This window comes from Heptranchias perlo, unplaced genomic scaffold, assembly GCF_035084215.1.
Source record: "Heptranchias perlo isolate sHepPer1 unplaced genomic scaffold, sHepPer1.hap1 HAP1_SCAFFOLD_47, whole genome shotgun sequence".
Taxonomy (NCBI): domain Eukaryota; kingdom Metazoa; phylum Chordata; class Chondrichthyes; order Hexanchiformes; family Hexanchidae; genus Heptranchias; species Heptranchias perlo.
Window position 1 is genome coordinate 5,494,645 of NW_027139484.1, and position 11,855 is coordinate 5,506,499.

Here is an 11,855-nt window from a genome sequence, read left to right on the forward strand (position 1 = left end):
TTTGCAAACCTGGTTGCAACCCTCCGCCTTGCATCGTGTCCGGGGATGGGTTATGTGGAGAGACTGGAGAAGCTGGGATTGTTCTTCTTAGAGCAAAAAAAGGTGAAGGGGAGATTTAATAGAGGCGTTCAAAATTATGAGGGGATTTTGATAGAATGGATGGGGAGAAGCTGTTTCCATTGGCAGGAGGGTCGATAACCAGAGGACACAGCCTGCATTTGTCGAGCGCCTTTAACGTAGTAAAACGTCACAAGGTGCTTCACGGGAGCGTTATTAAACAAAATTTGACACTAAGCCACATAAGGAGATATTGGGACAGGTGACCAAAAGCTTAGTCGAAGAGGTAGGTTTTAAGGTATGTGTTAAAGGAGAGAGAGGCGGAGAGGTTTAAGGAGGCATTTCCAGAGCTTAGGTAGCTGAAGGCACAGCCGCCAATGGTGTAGCGATTTAAATCGGGGATGCGCAAGAGGCCAGAATTGGAGGAGCACAGAGATTTTTTACATTCGTTCATGGGATGTGGGTGTCGCTGGCAAGGCCAGAATTTATTGCCCAAACCTAATTGCCCTTGAGAAGGTGGTGTTGAGCCGTCTTCTTGAACCGCTGCAGTCCGTGTGGTGAAGGTTCTCCCTCAGTGTTGTTCGGTAGGGAGTTCCAGGATCCAACGGCGATGAAGGAACGGCCGATATATTTCCAAGTCGGGATGGTGTGTGACTTGGAGGGGAACGTGCAGGTGGTGTTATTCCCATGTACTTGCTGCCTTTGTCCTTCTAGATGGTTGAGGTCACGGGTTTGTGAGGTGCTGTGCAAGAAGGCAATCGAGTAACAAGTCGAGCAATGTATTCCGCTCAATCATTGATCATTCCATTCAGATCTTCTGCTTTTCAGCTGCACTTCCCCCCAAACATTGCAAATAATTTTGCTCAGTATTTGTTTCGCTTGTTTAATATTTTGTTCTCCGGCTTAGCTAGATTAATATTTCATTTCAATTATCAATGACAGAGAGCAATGAACAATGAACTAGTGAGCAAAGTTTCGTTTATTATTAAAAAGCAGTGATTCCGAAATTATCCAGGCTGATATGAATGGTATAAGAAGTAGTGATTTCGACATGATTTAAATACGCAGCCTTCAGAATCCAGAGTCAGACGCGCTACCGTTTCACCACGAGGTCTACTGATGGCATAGATTATATATATATATATATATATATATATATATATTATATATATACTTATTATATACTTAAATATATATGTTTGATGCAGTGTTCCCTTGTGGTTGGGAATAGTTCATTGCACAAAAATAATTCAAGTCTGTGAGACATTTAATGTTTTTTTAATCGCCATTAATACGTTCTGTTGCACACTGAAGGAAATGCTAACTTGTTTGCCAAGTGACAATTAAAACGTCAATAAATCTTTGTGTTTTGTATGTCATGAACTTTTATCCCTTCCCGTTTTACATACTGTATTTTAGGAGTCTGCTTAAAAGTGTTTTGTGCTTATTATACCAGGAATCTGGTGTAGCCGTTGTTAAATTTAAAAAGGTTTGTAGCCCCTTTCATGCATGAACAAACTCGACCCTGGAGGTTTATGGGGAGCAAGTCCCAACAACATGCTTCCCTCCGAGGTTAAATCGGGGACTTTCTGCATGTAACTGGTGAACATGATAACCGCTGCACTATGGAAATGAGAAACTTTTCGTTCTTAGCTCTGAAGGAAGTGTCTCGGGAAAACATGAACTGTTGACTCTCTTTGCACTGACTCTTTTCACGAATATTTAATCGATCGAAACTGTCCAAGTCACAGGGAAAAAATGTCAAAGTCATTAAACTCCCGAATTAGCCCCAAAATCTATCAATCTCAGTTTTGAAATTTTCAATTGACCCCCAGCCTCAACTGCTTTTTGAGGGAGAGAGTTCCAGAATTCCACTCCCCTTTGTGTGAAGAAGTGCTTCCTGACATCAACCCTGAACGGCCCAGCTCTAATTTTAAGGTTATGCCCCCTTGTTCTGGACTCTCCCCACCAGAGGAAATAGTCTCTATCTGCCCTGTCAAATCCTTTAATAATCCAAACACCTCAATTAGATCACCCCTTAATATTCTGCACTCAAGGGAATGCAAGTCTGGTCTTTGCAACCTGTCCTCATAATTGCTTATCAAGGATAGCCAACAAAAAGGGTTTTACGACGGCTGGCTCTTTAATGCGTTGGGTTTTGTCAACGGGCTCGTTGGTCTAGGGGTATGATTCTCGCTTCGGGGTTATCTGTCCAAATATGTGAGAGGTCCCGGGTTCAAATCCCGGACGAGCCCTTATTTTACTCTTCAACTTCCAAAGACAGAAAAGTACCCAAATCAACCCACATGAGTGAAACAATTCCAATGTTTCATACTATTACCAAACACAACTGCCCAACGTGGTTCTGATGAAAGGTCATTGACCTGAAACATTAACTCTGTTACTCTCTCCACAGATTCTGCCTGACCTGCTGAGGGTTTCCAGAATTTTCTATGTCATCAGAGTATCACTTCCCTCATCACCTAACTGCACTCCTCCACTAGATGTCGCCTTGTGGTGCAAGCAGGCTCCTTCGGCACAGCCAGGTGTTCTGCTTTAGGCATTAATTATAACTATAACTTTTGAACTTGTTAGTTAAAACATATGGCCTTGCCCATTGACCAGAGAGCAGAATGGTGTTTGTCTCTCACAAGTACAGCCCTTTCCCGCTTCGTCAGCTTGGAATGATACGTTGCAATCATACATATCTCACACCTCTCCTGCTTCCCTGTGAAGCTGGTAAGACGAATAGCACACAATGCTGTCTGACACACATACACACCAGCTCTGAATGATTTAAAGGCCTTGTTATGATTGTCAGAGAATTGTTTATATCAAAAGGATAATAAAACTTATGAGTATTATGATATCAGCTCCGATCCAAGAGTTTCTGGACTTCAGAATCTACTCGTCTCTATATTAAACATATGCATGCATATAAAATGAAGCAAATCTGACTTATGATTGTAGTTTCATTCTCCCAACAGAGATTTATACTTCCTTACTTAAGAGGCAAATGGTAAAGGTTAATATTAATTCAATATAAAGACTAACTCTTTCCTTACAATACAGATACCCCAAACTAATATAACACTTCAAACTGATAGAGCTTCTCAAATTAAAAGAGTACCTCAAACTAATACGGTACCTCAAGCTAATACAATACCTGAAACGGATAGAGAATCTGAAACTAATATAATACCTCAAGCCAATACATCATCTCAAACTAATAAAGAACCTCAAACTAATACAGTACCTCAATCAAATACAACACCTTAAACTAATACAGTACCTCAAACCGATGCAGAACCTGAAACATAAATTAATACCTCAAACTCATACAGCATCTCAATCTAATACAGTATCTCAAAGCAATAAAGTACCTCAAACAAATACAACAGCTTAATCCAATACAGCACCTCAAACTGATGCAGAATCTGAAATTAATATTTTTTTTATTCGTTAATGGGATGTGGGTGTCGCTGGCGAGGCCGGTATTTATTGCCCATCCCTAATTACCCTTGAGAAGGTGGTGGTGAGCCGCCTTGTTGAACCGCTGCAATCCGTGTGACGAAGGCTCTCCCGCAGTGCTAACAAGTAACAGACAAAGCAGCGATTAGCGCGCCGGTTGCAGGAGAGCTGGTTGGCGGTGATATCGATGCTGTGAGCGAGATCAGACCGTTTCCATGTTTCCACAAACAATGTTCCTTCCTTTATTTCTGGAAAAGTAACACTGATAATGGACAACGACATTTCTGTGGCTGCAACATGAAACTTTGACCAGGTGACACGCTGCTTTCGTGTATCTTGCAAGAAACCACACCGGTTGGTCTCTGTGGCGCAATCGGTTAGCGCGTTCGGCTGTTAACCGTAAAGGCTGATGTTTCGAGCAAGAAAACACTCAATGAACAATATCATCTGCGCATGCCATTCGCAATAGTTTAAACTGCGGTCGGATAACAGGTACATGAAAAAAACAGTGAAATGTTTGTGTGGGCGCGATGCTCTGGGATTCCCTGCCTGACCATCGCCACCGATCCTTCTCTGCAGCCTTCCGAAATACAGCGCAGGAAATGTATCCCTGTGAAATGAGCTCCTGGACAATGATACGGAAATTAGTTTGGCTGAGGGGTTATATCCATATCACAGAGCTTGAAGCATCAGTTTTCCGTAGTATAGTGGTTATCACGTTTGCCGAGCAGGCGAAAGGTCCCCGGTTCGGAACTGGGCGGGCGCGTTTTGTAAACCTTGTCCCCATTAAAAATGATTAAATATTTAACGATTCACATTGCTGAATGATGTGAACAAAATCCATATCTCCCAGCCCTGTTCATGCAGTCCGCTGGGAGCAGGCGATGAAAGCCAACGTGATATTGGGGGTGAAGGCTGCTTCCAAGACTGTCTCACACCCGGTGGGATCTGGCGGAGATTTGATAAGCCCTATCTATTTAACCAATATATGAAACGGTGTTTGAGAAACATTCAAAAAATATAATAACATCCAGGATCCTGTCTTCAGAGTGCGTGGCGCAAAGGTCTGACTCCAGATCAAAAGGCTGCGTGTTCACATCACATCGGGGTCACTGTTTCTTTCACCGCTCACATGAGACTGGATAATTCCCGAATGAAGGTTTCAATTGCTTTTTCACACAAAACAAAACAGAAGTTTGGTCGAAACCCTGACTCAGTACCTACCCAGTGGCAGGGAGGGGAGCGCCTGATAACCTCATTTATTTCATGCAACAAACTGACACGAATACTGGTATTGATTCAAAATCTACCTGCAGATGGACACACACAGAAAAAAGACAACCACAGAAACAGACAGCAACTACTTGTATATATATATGTATATATATATCTGTATATATCGCCTTTAACGTGGTCAGACGATTTAAGCTCGGTGAACTTGCTTCAGCTTTCTGAAATGTACTTGCCCATCCTTCAGAGGTCACGGGAAATATATTTTTTGCCTTTCGAAAAAAGCCGCGAAAAGCAGAGACATGTTTTGTTTTCAACACGGCTGGTGAAATGGCCGGACTATCATAAATTAGGGGTCGCCTTTGAAACACTGAAAGGAGACTACCTAAAAATCATTGAGTGCAAATTTAAAATCACGGTCACTATTTATTGAGGTCTGAAAGAAATAACAATAAACATGGCATGATGTGGAGATGCCGGTGATGGACTGGGGTTGACAATTGTAAACAATTTTACAACACCAAGTTATAGTCCAGCAATTTCATTTTAAATTCACAAGCTTTCGGAGGCTTCCTCCTTCCTCAGGTGAACGTTTGTTGGAAACGTTTTCATTTCCAACAAACGTTCACCTGAGGAAGGAGGAAGCCTCCGAAAGCTTGTGAATTTAAAATAAAATTGCTGGGCTATAACTTGGTGTTGTAAAATTGTTTACAATAAACATGGCAGTCAGCGTCCGCGGTGAGACGGTGTCGAACTTGTTTGCTGCGAAGTTCACCGCTGGGCTAAAGTTGAAGGACGCGAACCCACTCAATGTAAAGAATGAGCTCAGAACCAACAGGTCCCGTCAACGTCAAACACCTCCTTTCTTGTTCAATGGAGGGAGCAGAGGCGTGTTCATCATCAGACGCCAGCAACTTTAAGAAATGGAACAGATAAAGGCACAGATGCAAGTTCCAAATCTTTTCAATGCAAAGTTATTTCACTTTATTTAAAGTGCCGTGAGGCTGAAAACGGGTCCCAGATGATTTGCGTTCACTCGTGACTTGTTTTCCAGTGTTTGTCCGTCAGATTTGCAATTCAATTTGTATTGGATATTGAAGATATTTCAGGATGATTGCACAACATACCATGTGTAAAGCAACCATCTTGATAACTTCAATCATCACACACTCTCCATCGACGCTGCAGAGGCCCCAGCACCCCTTTCAATATTGTTTTTCTTAACTCACAGTTTTCAAAAGGGAATTGGATAAACGCTTGGATGGAAACATTTTCTGGGCTATGGGGAAACAGCAGGCGAGTGGGACTAACTGGAAAGCTCTTTCAGAGAGCTGGCACAGGCACGATGGGCCGAATGGCATCCGAATGGCGCTGTCCTATTCTATGATTCTATTAATAGGTCAATTTCCACCTGTCACTAAGCCTCCCTAAATGGAGCGCAGTAATCGTGTCCCTGTGAACTGTGCTCCTGAACAGTAATACGGAAATTCGCGTGGCTGAGCGGTTTGAAACTCTGGTTCGGCTCCTAACAGGAAATTTCCTCTCTGGCTTTGATTAGTTTATGAATTATCTCCCCCCTTTCGATCTTAAATGTCTTTATATATTTTTTTATCTCTTCTTCTGCTGTCATGCCCACAATATTAGTCTCCCTGTTAAATACTGAAGCAAAGTGATTATTTAATATTTCTGCCATTTCGCTGTCATTGCCTGTGAGTTTGTCGTGTGTATCCCTTAGTGGCCCTATTCCAATCCTAAATTTTCTTTGGCTGTTGATGTGTCCAGAATACTTCGCTTTTTTGATATTCCTTTTTGCCTTTGCAATAGTTCTTTAGACTTCTTTCCCAGTCTTTTCACATTCCCATCTCTCCTTTATTGTCTCATGTGTGCCTTTTTCTTTAGTTTCAATTTTGTCCTTATTTCTTTATTCATCCCTGTTGTATCATTTCTGGCTAGTTTTTTCTTGCTTTGTCGTGGGATATATTTCTCCTGGACTCTATCGATCATCGTTTTAAATGTTTCCCACTGCTGTTCTATTTCTTTGTCCCGGTCATTAATATGTCAAACATTTCACCATTCAAAACTTCTCAAATCACATATGCATGACAAAGCCAGTTGCTTTTGTGGGTGGAGCAAATCAACTTGGCAGAAAAATCAGCTGCAGCCCAATCCACAAATAAAATATTTCCAGGTCTTGGTAAAAATCAGCAATGTCAGAAGTGGAATTCGAACCCACGCCTCCAGAAAAGACTGCAACCTGAACGCAGCGCCTTAGACCGCTCGGCCATTCTGACTACCGATACCATGCTTTATTCTGCATTATTTCTGCACTGTTGGCCAGTGATAGCAGCATGAAAGTTAAAAATGGTCCTCGCCTAATGTGGGGCTTGAACCCACGATCCTGAGATTAATAGTCTCATGTTCTACCAACTGAGCTAGCCAGGCCTGAGTACTAATAACCGCCTTATCTGTTATTGCAGCAAGCAGGAGAAATTATTGGAATCAATTCTGAGGGACAGGATCAACTGTCACTTCGAAAGGCACGGACCAATCAAGGGCAGTCAGCATGGATTTGTTGAGGGGAGGTCGTGTCCAACTCACCTGATTGAATTTTTCGAGGAGATGACAAGGAGGATCGATGAGGGTAGCGCAATTGATGTAGTCTACATGGATTGTAGCAAGGCTTTTGAAAAATTCCCACATGGCAGATTGGTCGAAAAAGTAAAGGCCCATGGGATCCAAGGGAATGTGGCTTATTGGATCCAAAATTAGCTGAGTGGTAGAAAGCAAAGGGTAATGGTCAACGGGTGTTTTTGCGGCTGGAAGGCTGTTTCCAGTGGGGTGTCGCAGGGCTCGGTACTTGGTCCTTTGCTTTTTGTGGTGTACATTAACGATTTGGAGTTAAGCGGAGGGGGCATGATTGAGAAATTTGCGGTTGACATAAAAGTAGGCCGTGTGGTTGATAGCGAGGAGGAAAGCTGTGGACTGTGGGGGTTCAGGCAATTTTCTGATAAAAAAAACACTCAATCTGTCTCTGAACTTATTTTGAACGAATACGTGTGTTTGACCCGGCACAGGCACGATGGGCCGAATGATCTCCTCTTGTGGACTAACATAATACGATGATACTAAGTGTTGTCAGATGGAAAAGCAACACATTCCAAATAAGAGCAGAGAGAGGAAACTAGTCTAACAGCATAACAGCACGGTGAGATATTGTATTTGAGAAGGATGAGGAGGGATAGTTTATCATGGTTGGAGTCACATAGGGTATCATTTGTGACTTTGATAAGGACCATTTCATGCTGCGACAGGGGCGGAAACCGAAATGGAGAGATTCAGCCCGGGCGCGGCCCCATCGTGTGCGGTGAGACGGAGGAGGGCGGGTGGAAGCAGCATAAAAGTTTAAAACGGTACTCGCCCAACGTGGGGCTCAAACCCACGACCCTGAGAGTTTTTAAAGATGAGGGGGAGCAGCCACTGTCTGTGTCTCTTGCTGGAATGGAAACAACACATTCCAAGTACGAGCAGAGAGAGCACACCATTCAGCTGCCCATTGTGTTATACACTATGCCATCGGTTTCCGTAGTGTAGTGGTTATCACGTTCGCTTTACACGCGAAAGGTCCCCGGTTCGATCCTGGGCAGAAACATTATGTTGGAACTTGGTCTCCACAAACAGACAGATCGATTTTCTTCTCCTGCCAAAAAGGGAGACAGTGGCTGTTGCCGTATTCTTTGTCACCTGCATATTTTACTTCATTAAACAGATAATTTTGAGTGAGAGAAAACTGATCCACAGTGACGCTCTTTTCAAGTTTTATTCCCTTCTCATCTGGAAGGATATATTGACTTCGGACAGAGTGGCTTTTGAAAGGAGTTAGTCCGGTGGGATGGACAAACCTTTTCCAATGGTGGGGGACAAGGGAATACGAACCAACCATCCACCAAGTTCTCCCGAATTCTCCGGTTCAATGGGAAACCGGCCAACAAAAGCCCTTTCATTGACCGTGGAGGTTCAGACAATTTTCTGATAACAAAGCGCTCAATCTATTTCTCTTGTCTATTTCCCTATGTTTCCGGATACTGTCTGCATCTCTGCCCTGTGTTTATCTCACTATGTGTCCACCTGCAGGGTGGTTTTTGAACGAAGATGTGTGTTTGTCTTCTGTTATTTGCATTAAATAAATGAGGTCATCAGGTGCTTCCCTCCCGACCAGAGGCAGACTTTCGAGCAGGGTTCTGTTAATTGTGAAGACGCAAAGAAAACTTGAATTGCAGAATTGTTCAAACCGGCTCTCAGGGAAAAAACTGTGACCCCGACGTGATTTGAACACACAACCTTCTGATCTGGAGTCAGACGCGCTACCGTTGCTCTACGATGCCTGGGTGTTTTAATGGGTGATTGTTTCTATCAATGTTTGTCAAGCACCGCTTTTGAGCTCCGAGATTGGTCGAATGGGTTGGCTTTCAAATCCCCGCCCACTCCCACCGGATGTCAGGCAGCATCAGAAGCATCCTTCACCTGTCAGGGGCAGCATGGCGCTCGCTTCCATCGCCTGCTGTCATCGGACTGCAGCAAATCCAATTACATTCATCCTGCACCCAGAATTATCACATCACAGGAAAAGGATGTGGGAAACTGCTCAAGTTACAGAACAGGAGGGGAAACTTCTAAAAAACACTTAGACTTTCGGTGATTCGACTTCGATTAGAACTGCAAAAAAGAACGTGTGAAAATATAAACTGTGGGTGTGATGTTCATGTCTGTCGGAAACTGCTCAAAATACATAACAGGACGGGAAACTTCTGAAAAACACGTGGACTTTCGATGTTTGGACTTTGGTTAGAACTGCAAAAGAGAACGTGTGAAAATATAAACTATGGGTGTGATGTTTATATATAAAGTGAATGTTAGCGGATTTCTCCCGTTACTGTCGCAACTATGAGTTGTTAATCCATCAACAATAACTTCCGCTAGATTTTAGCCCGAGTGGTTACAAAATAGCAAGTTTGGTAGATTGACTTACAACAGAGTTGTACCACAGCTGTCTTCAACATTACATTCAACAGGATTATTATTATAATACAACTGTCTACAGATTACATTAATGTCAAGCAATCAACACAACCTGACCTGTCTGCGAATCCAGATATATCAGAACTGACCTGTGCTGACTGCCTGTGGCAATGGACTTCTGACTGACCCCTATTGAGAGCTCTAACATTTGAGAAGGGAGCATGCCCTATCTTTATACGATTCGGTTACATTGTTCTGTACGTAAACACCACTGATCTTAACTCATGATCGTAAACCATCCGACTTTGCTGACTCTCAGAAACCACCAAGGATTGTTTCATGTCTTCGTGTTTATTTAGCCTTTCTCCGTCATCAGGTTTTATATGCTTATACTAGGTTAGTACAACCTGGAGATCAGGTGTCCAGGACACCCAAGTTTCTGTGGACATCAACATTTAATAGTTTCTCACCATTACAAAAATATACTGTTTATCTGTTCTTCCTACCAACGTGAATAACCTCACATTTCCCCACATTATGCTCCATCTGTCACCTTCTTGCCCACACACTAAAACTGTCTATATCCCTTTGCAGACTCTTTGTGTCCTCCTCACAGCTTACTTTCCCACCTAGCTTTGTATCATCAGCAAACTTGGATACGTTAAACTCGATCCCTTCATCAAGTCATTAAAAGTCTTCGATCAGCATATACATAGTAAACGGGTAGTAAGAGGAGGGGTAAGACCGATTAGGGACCAAAAAGGAGATCTACACATGAAGGCATAGGGCATTGCTTAGGTACTGAATGAGTATTCTGCATCTGTCTTTACCGGGGAAGAAAATGCTGCCTAAATGACAGTAAAAGGGGAGGTAGTTGGGATACTGGATGGGGTGAAAATTGATAAAGAGGAGATACTAGAAAGGCTGGCTGTACTTAAAGTAGATAAGTCACCTGGTCCGAATAGAATGCATCCTAGGTTGCTGAGGGAAGTAAGGGTGTAAATGACAGAGGTCCTGGCCATAACCTTTCAATCCTCCTTAGATACAGGGTTTGGTGCCAGAGAACTGGAGAATTGCAGATTTTACACCCTTGCTCAAAAAAGAGTGAAAGGATAAACGCAGCAATTAAAGGCCAGTCAGTTTAACCACGGTAGTGGGAAGCTTTTAGAAATGATAATCCGGGACAAAATGAATTGTCATTTGGACAAGAAAGCCACTGTGGCTTTCTTGGCAAATCTTGATTGAGTTTTCTGATTAGTTAACAGAGACGGCTGATGAGGGCAATGTGGTTGATGTTTTGTATATGGCCTTTCAAAAGGCGTTTGATAAAGTGCCACAAAATAGGCTTGTCAAAAGGTGCGATAGTGGCTGCTTGCTTATTCTTTAAAAGCGCTTTCTTTTATTTCACTCAACAGATAACTTTGAGTGAGCGAAAACTGATCCACAGTGACGCTTATTTCAAGTTTATACCCTTTTAATCTGAAAGGATATATTGGCCTTGGAAGGAGTGCAGCACAGATTCACCAGATTGTTACCAGGGTGCGATGCCTTAAATTATGAGAAGATGTTCTATAAACTCGGCTTAAAGTCACACAAGTCACACTGCAAAAAGTTTTCATTTTTCTTACATACATTAATGACCTGCACTTGGGTGTACAGGGTATAATTTCAAAGTTTGCAGATGGCACGAAACTCGGGAATCGATCAAACAATGTGATAGATACTATCAGACTTCAGGAGGACATATACAGCCTTGTGAAATGGACTTTATTAATCGGGGCATAGAGTAAAAAAGCAACAAAGTTATGACAAACGTTTACAAAACACTGATTAAGCTGCAGCTGGAGTATTGTGTTCAATTCTGGGCACCGCACTTTAGGAAAGATGTCAAGGCCTTGGAGAGGGTGCAGAGGAGATTTACTAGAATGGTAACAGGGATGAGGGACTTCAGTTATATGGCGAGAATGGAGAAGCTGGGATTATCCCCTTGGAGCAGAGAAGGTTAAGGGGAGATTTGACAGAAGTGTTCAAAATAATGAAAGGTTTTGATAGAGCAAATAAGGAGAAACTGTTTTCAGTGG

The 11,855-nt window shown here is 42.6% G+C and overlaps 4 non-coding genes across 4 annotated transcripts; 2 read left to right on the plus strand and 2 right to left on the minus strand.

The window, feature by feature from the left end:
- The first annotated feature begins 2,224 nt into the window (after positions 1–2,224).
- trnap-cgg (transfer RNA proline (anticodon CGG)) lies at positions 2,225–2,312 on the plus strand. The gene is given in 2 exon segments: positions 2,225–2,260; positions 2,277–2,312. It is a non-coding gene; the product is annotated as a tRNA-Pro (tRNA).
- Positions 2,313–6,966: 4,654 nt separating this feature from the next.
- Positions 6,967–7,049, minus strand: trnal-cag (transfer RNA leucine (anticodon CAG)). The gene has a single exon. It is a non-coding gene; the product is annotated as a tRNA-Leu (tRNA).
- Positions 7,050–7,127: 78 nt separating this feature from the next.
- Positions 7,128–7,200, minus strand: trnan-auu (transfer RNA asparagine (anticodon AUU)). Its single transcript has one exon. It is a non-coding gene; the product is annotated as a tRNA-Asn (tRNA).
- Positions 7,201–8,334: 1,134 nt separating this feature from the next.
- On the plus strand, positions 8,335–8,407 carry trnav-uac (transfer RNA valine (anticodon UAC)). The gene has a single exon. It is a non-coding gene; the product is annotated as a tRNA-Val (tRNA).
- The last annotated feature ends 3,448 nt before the right edge of the window (positions 8,408–11,855 follow it).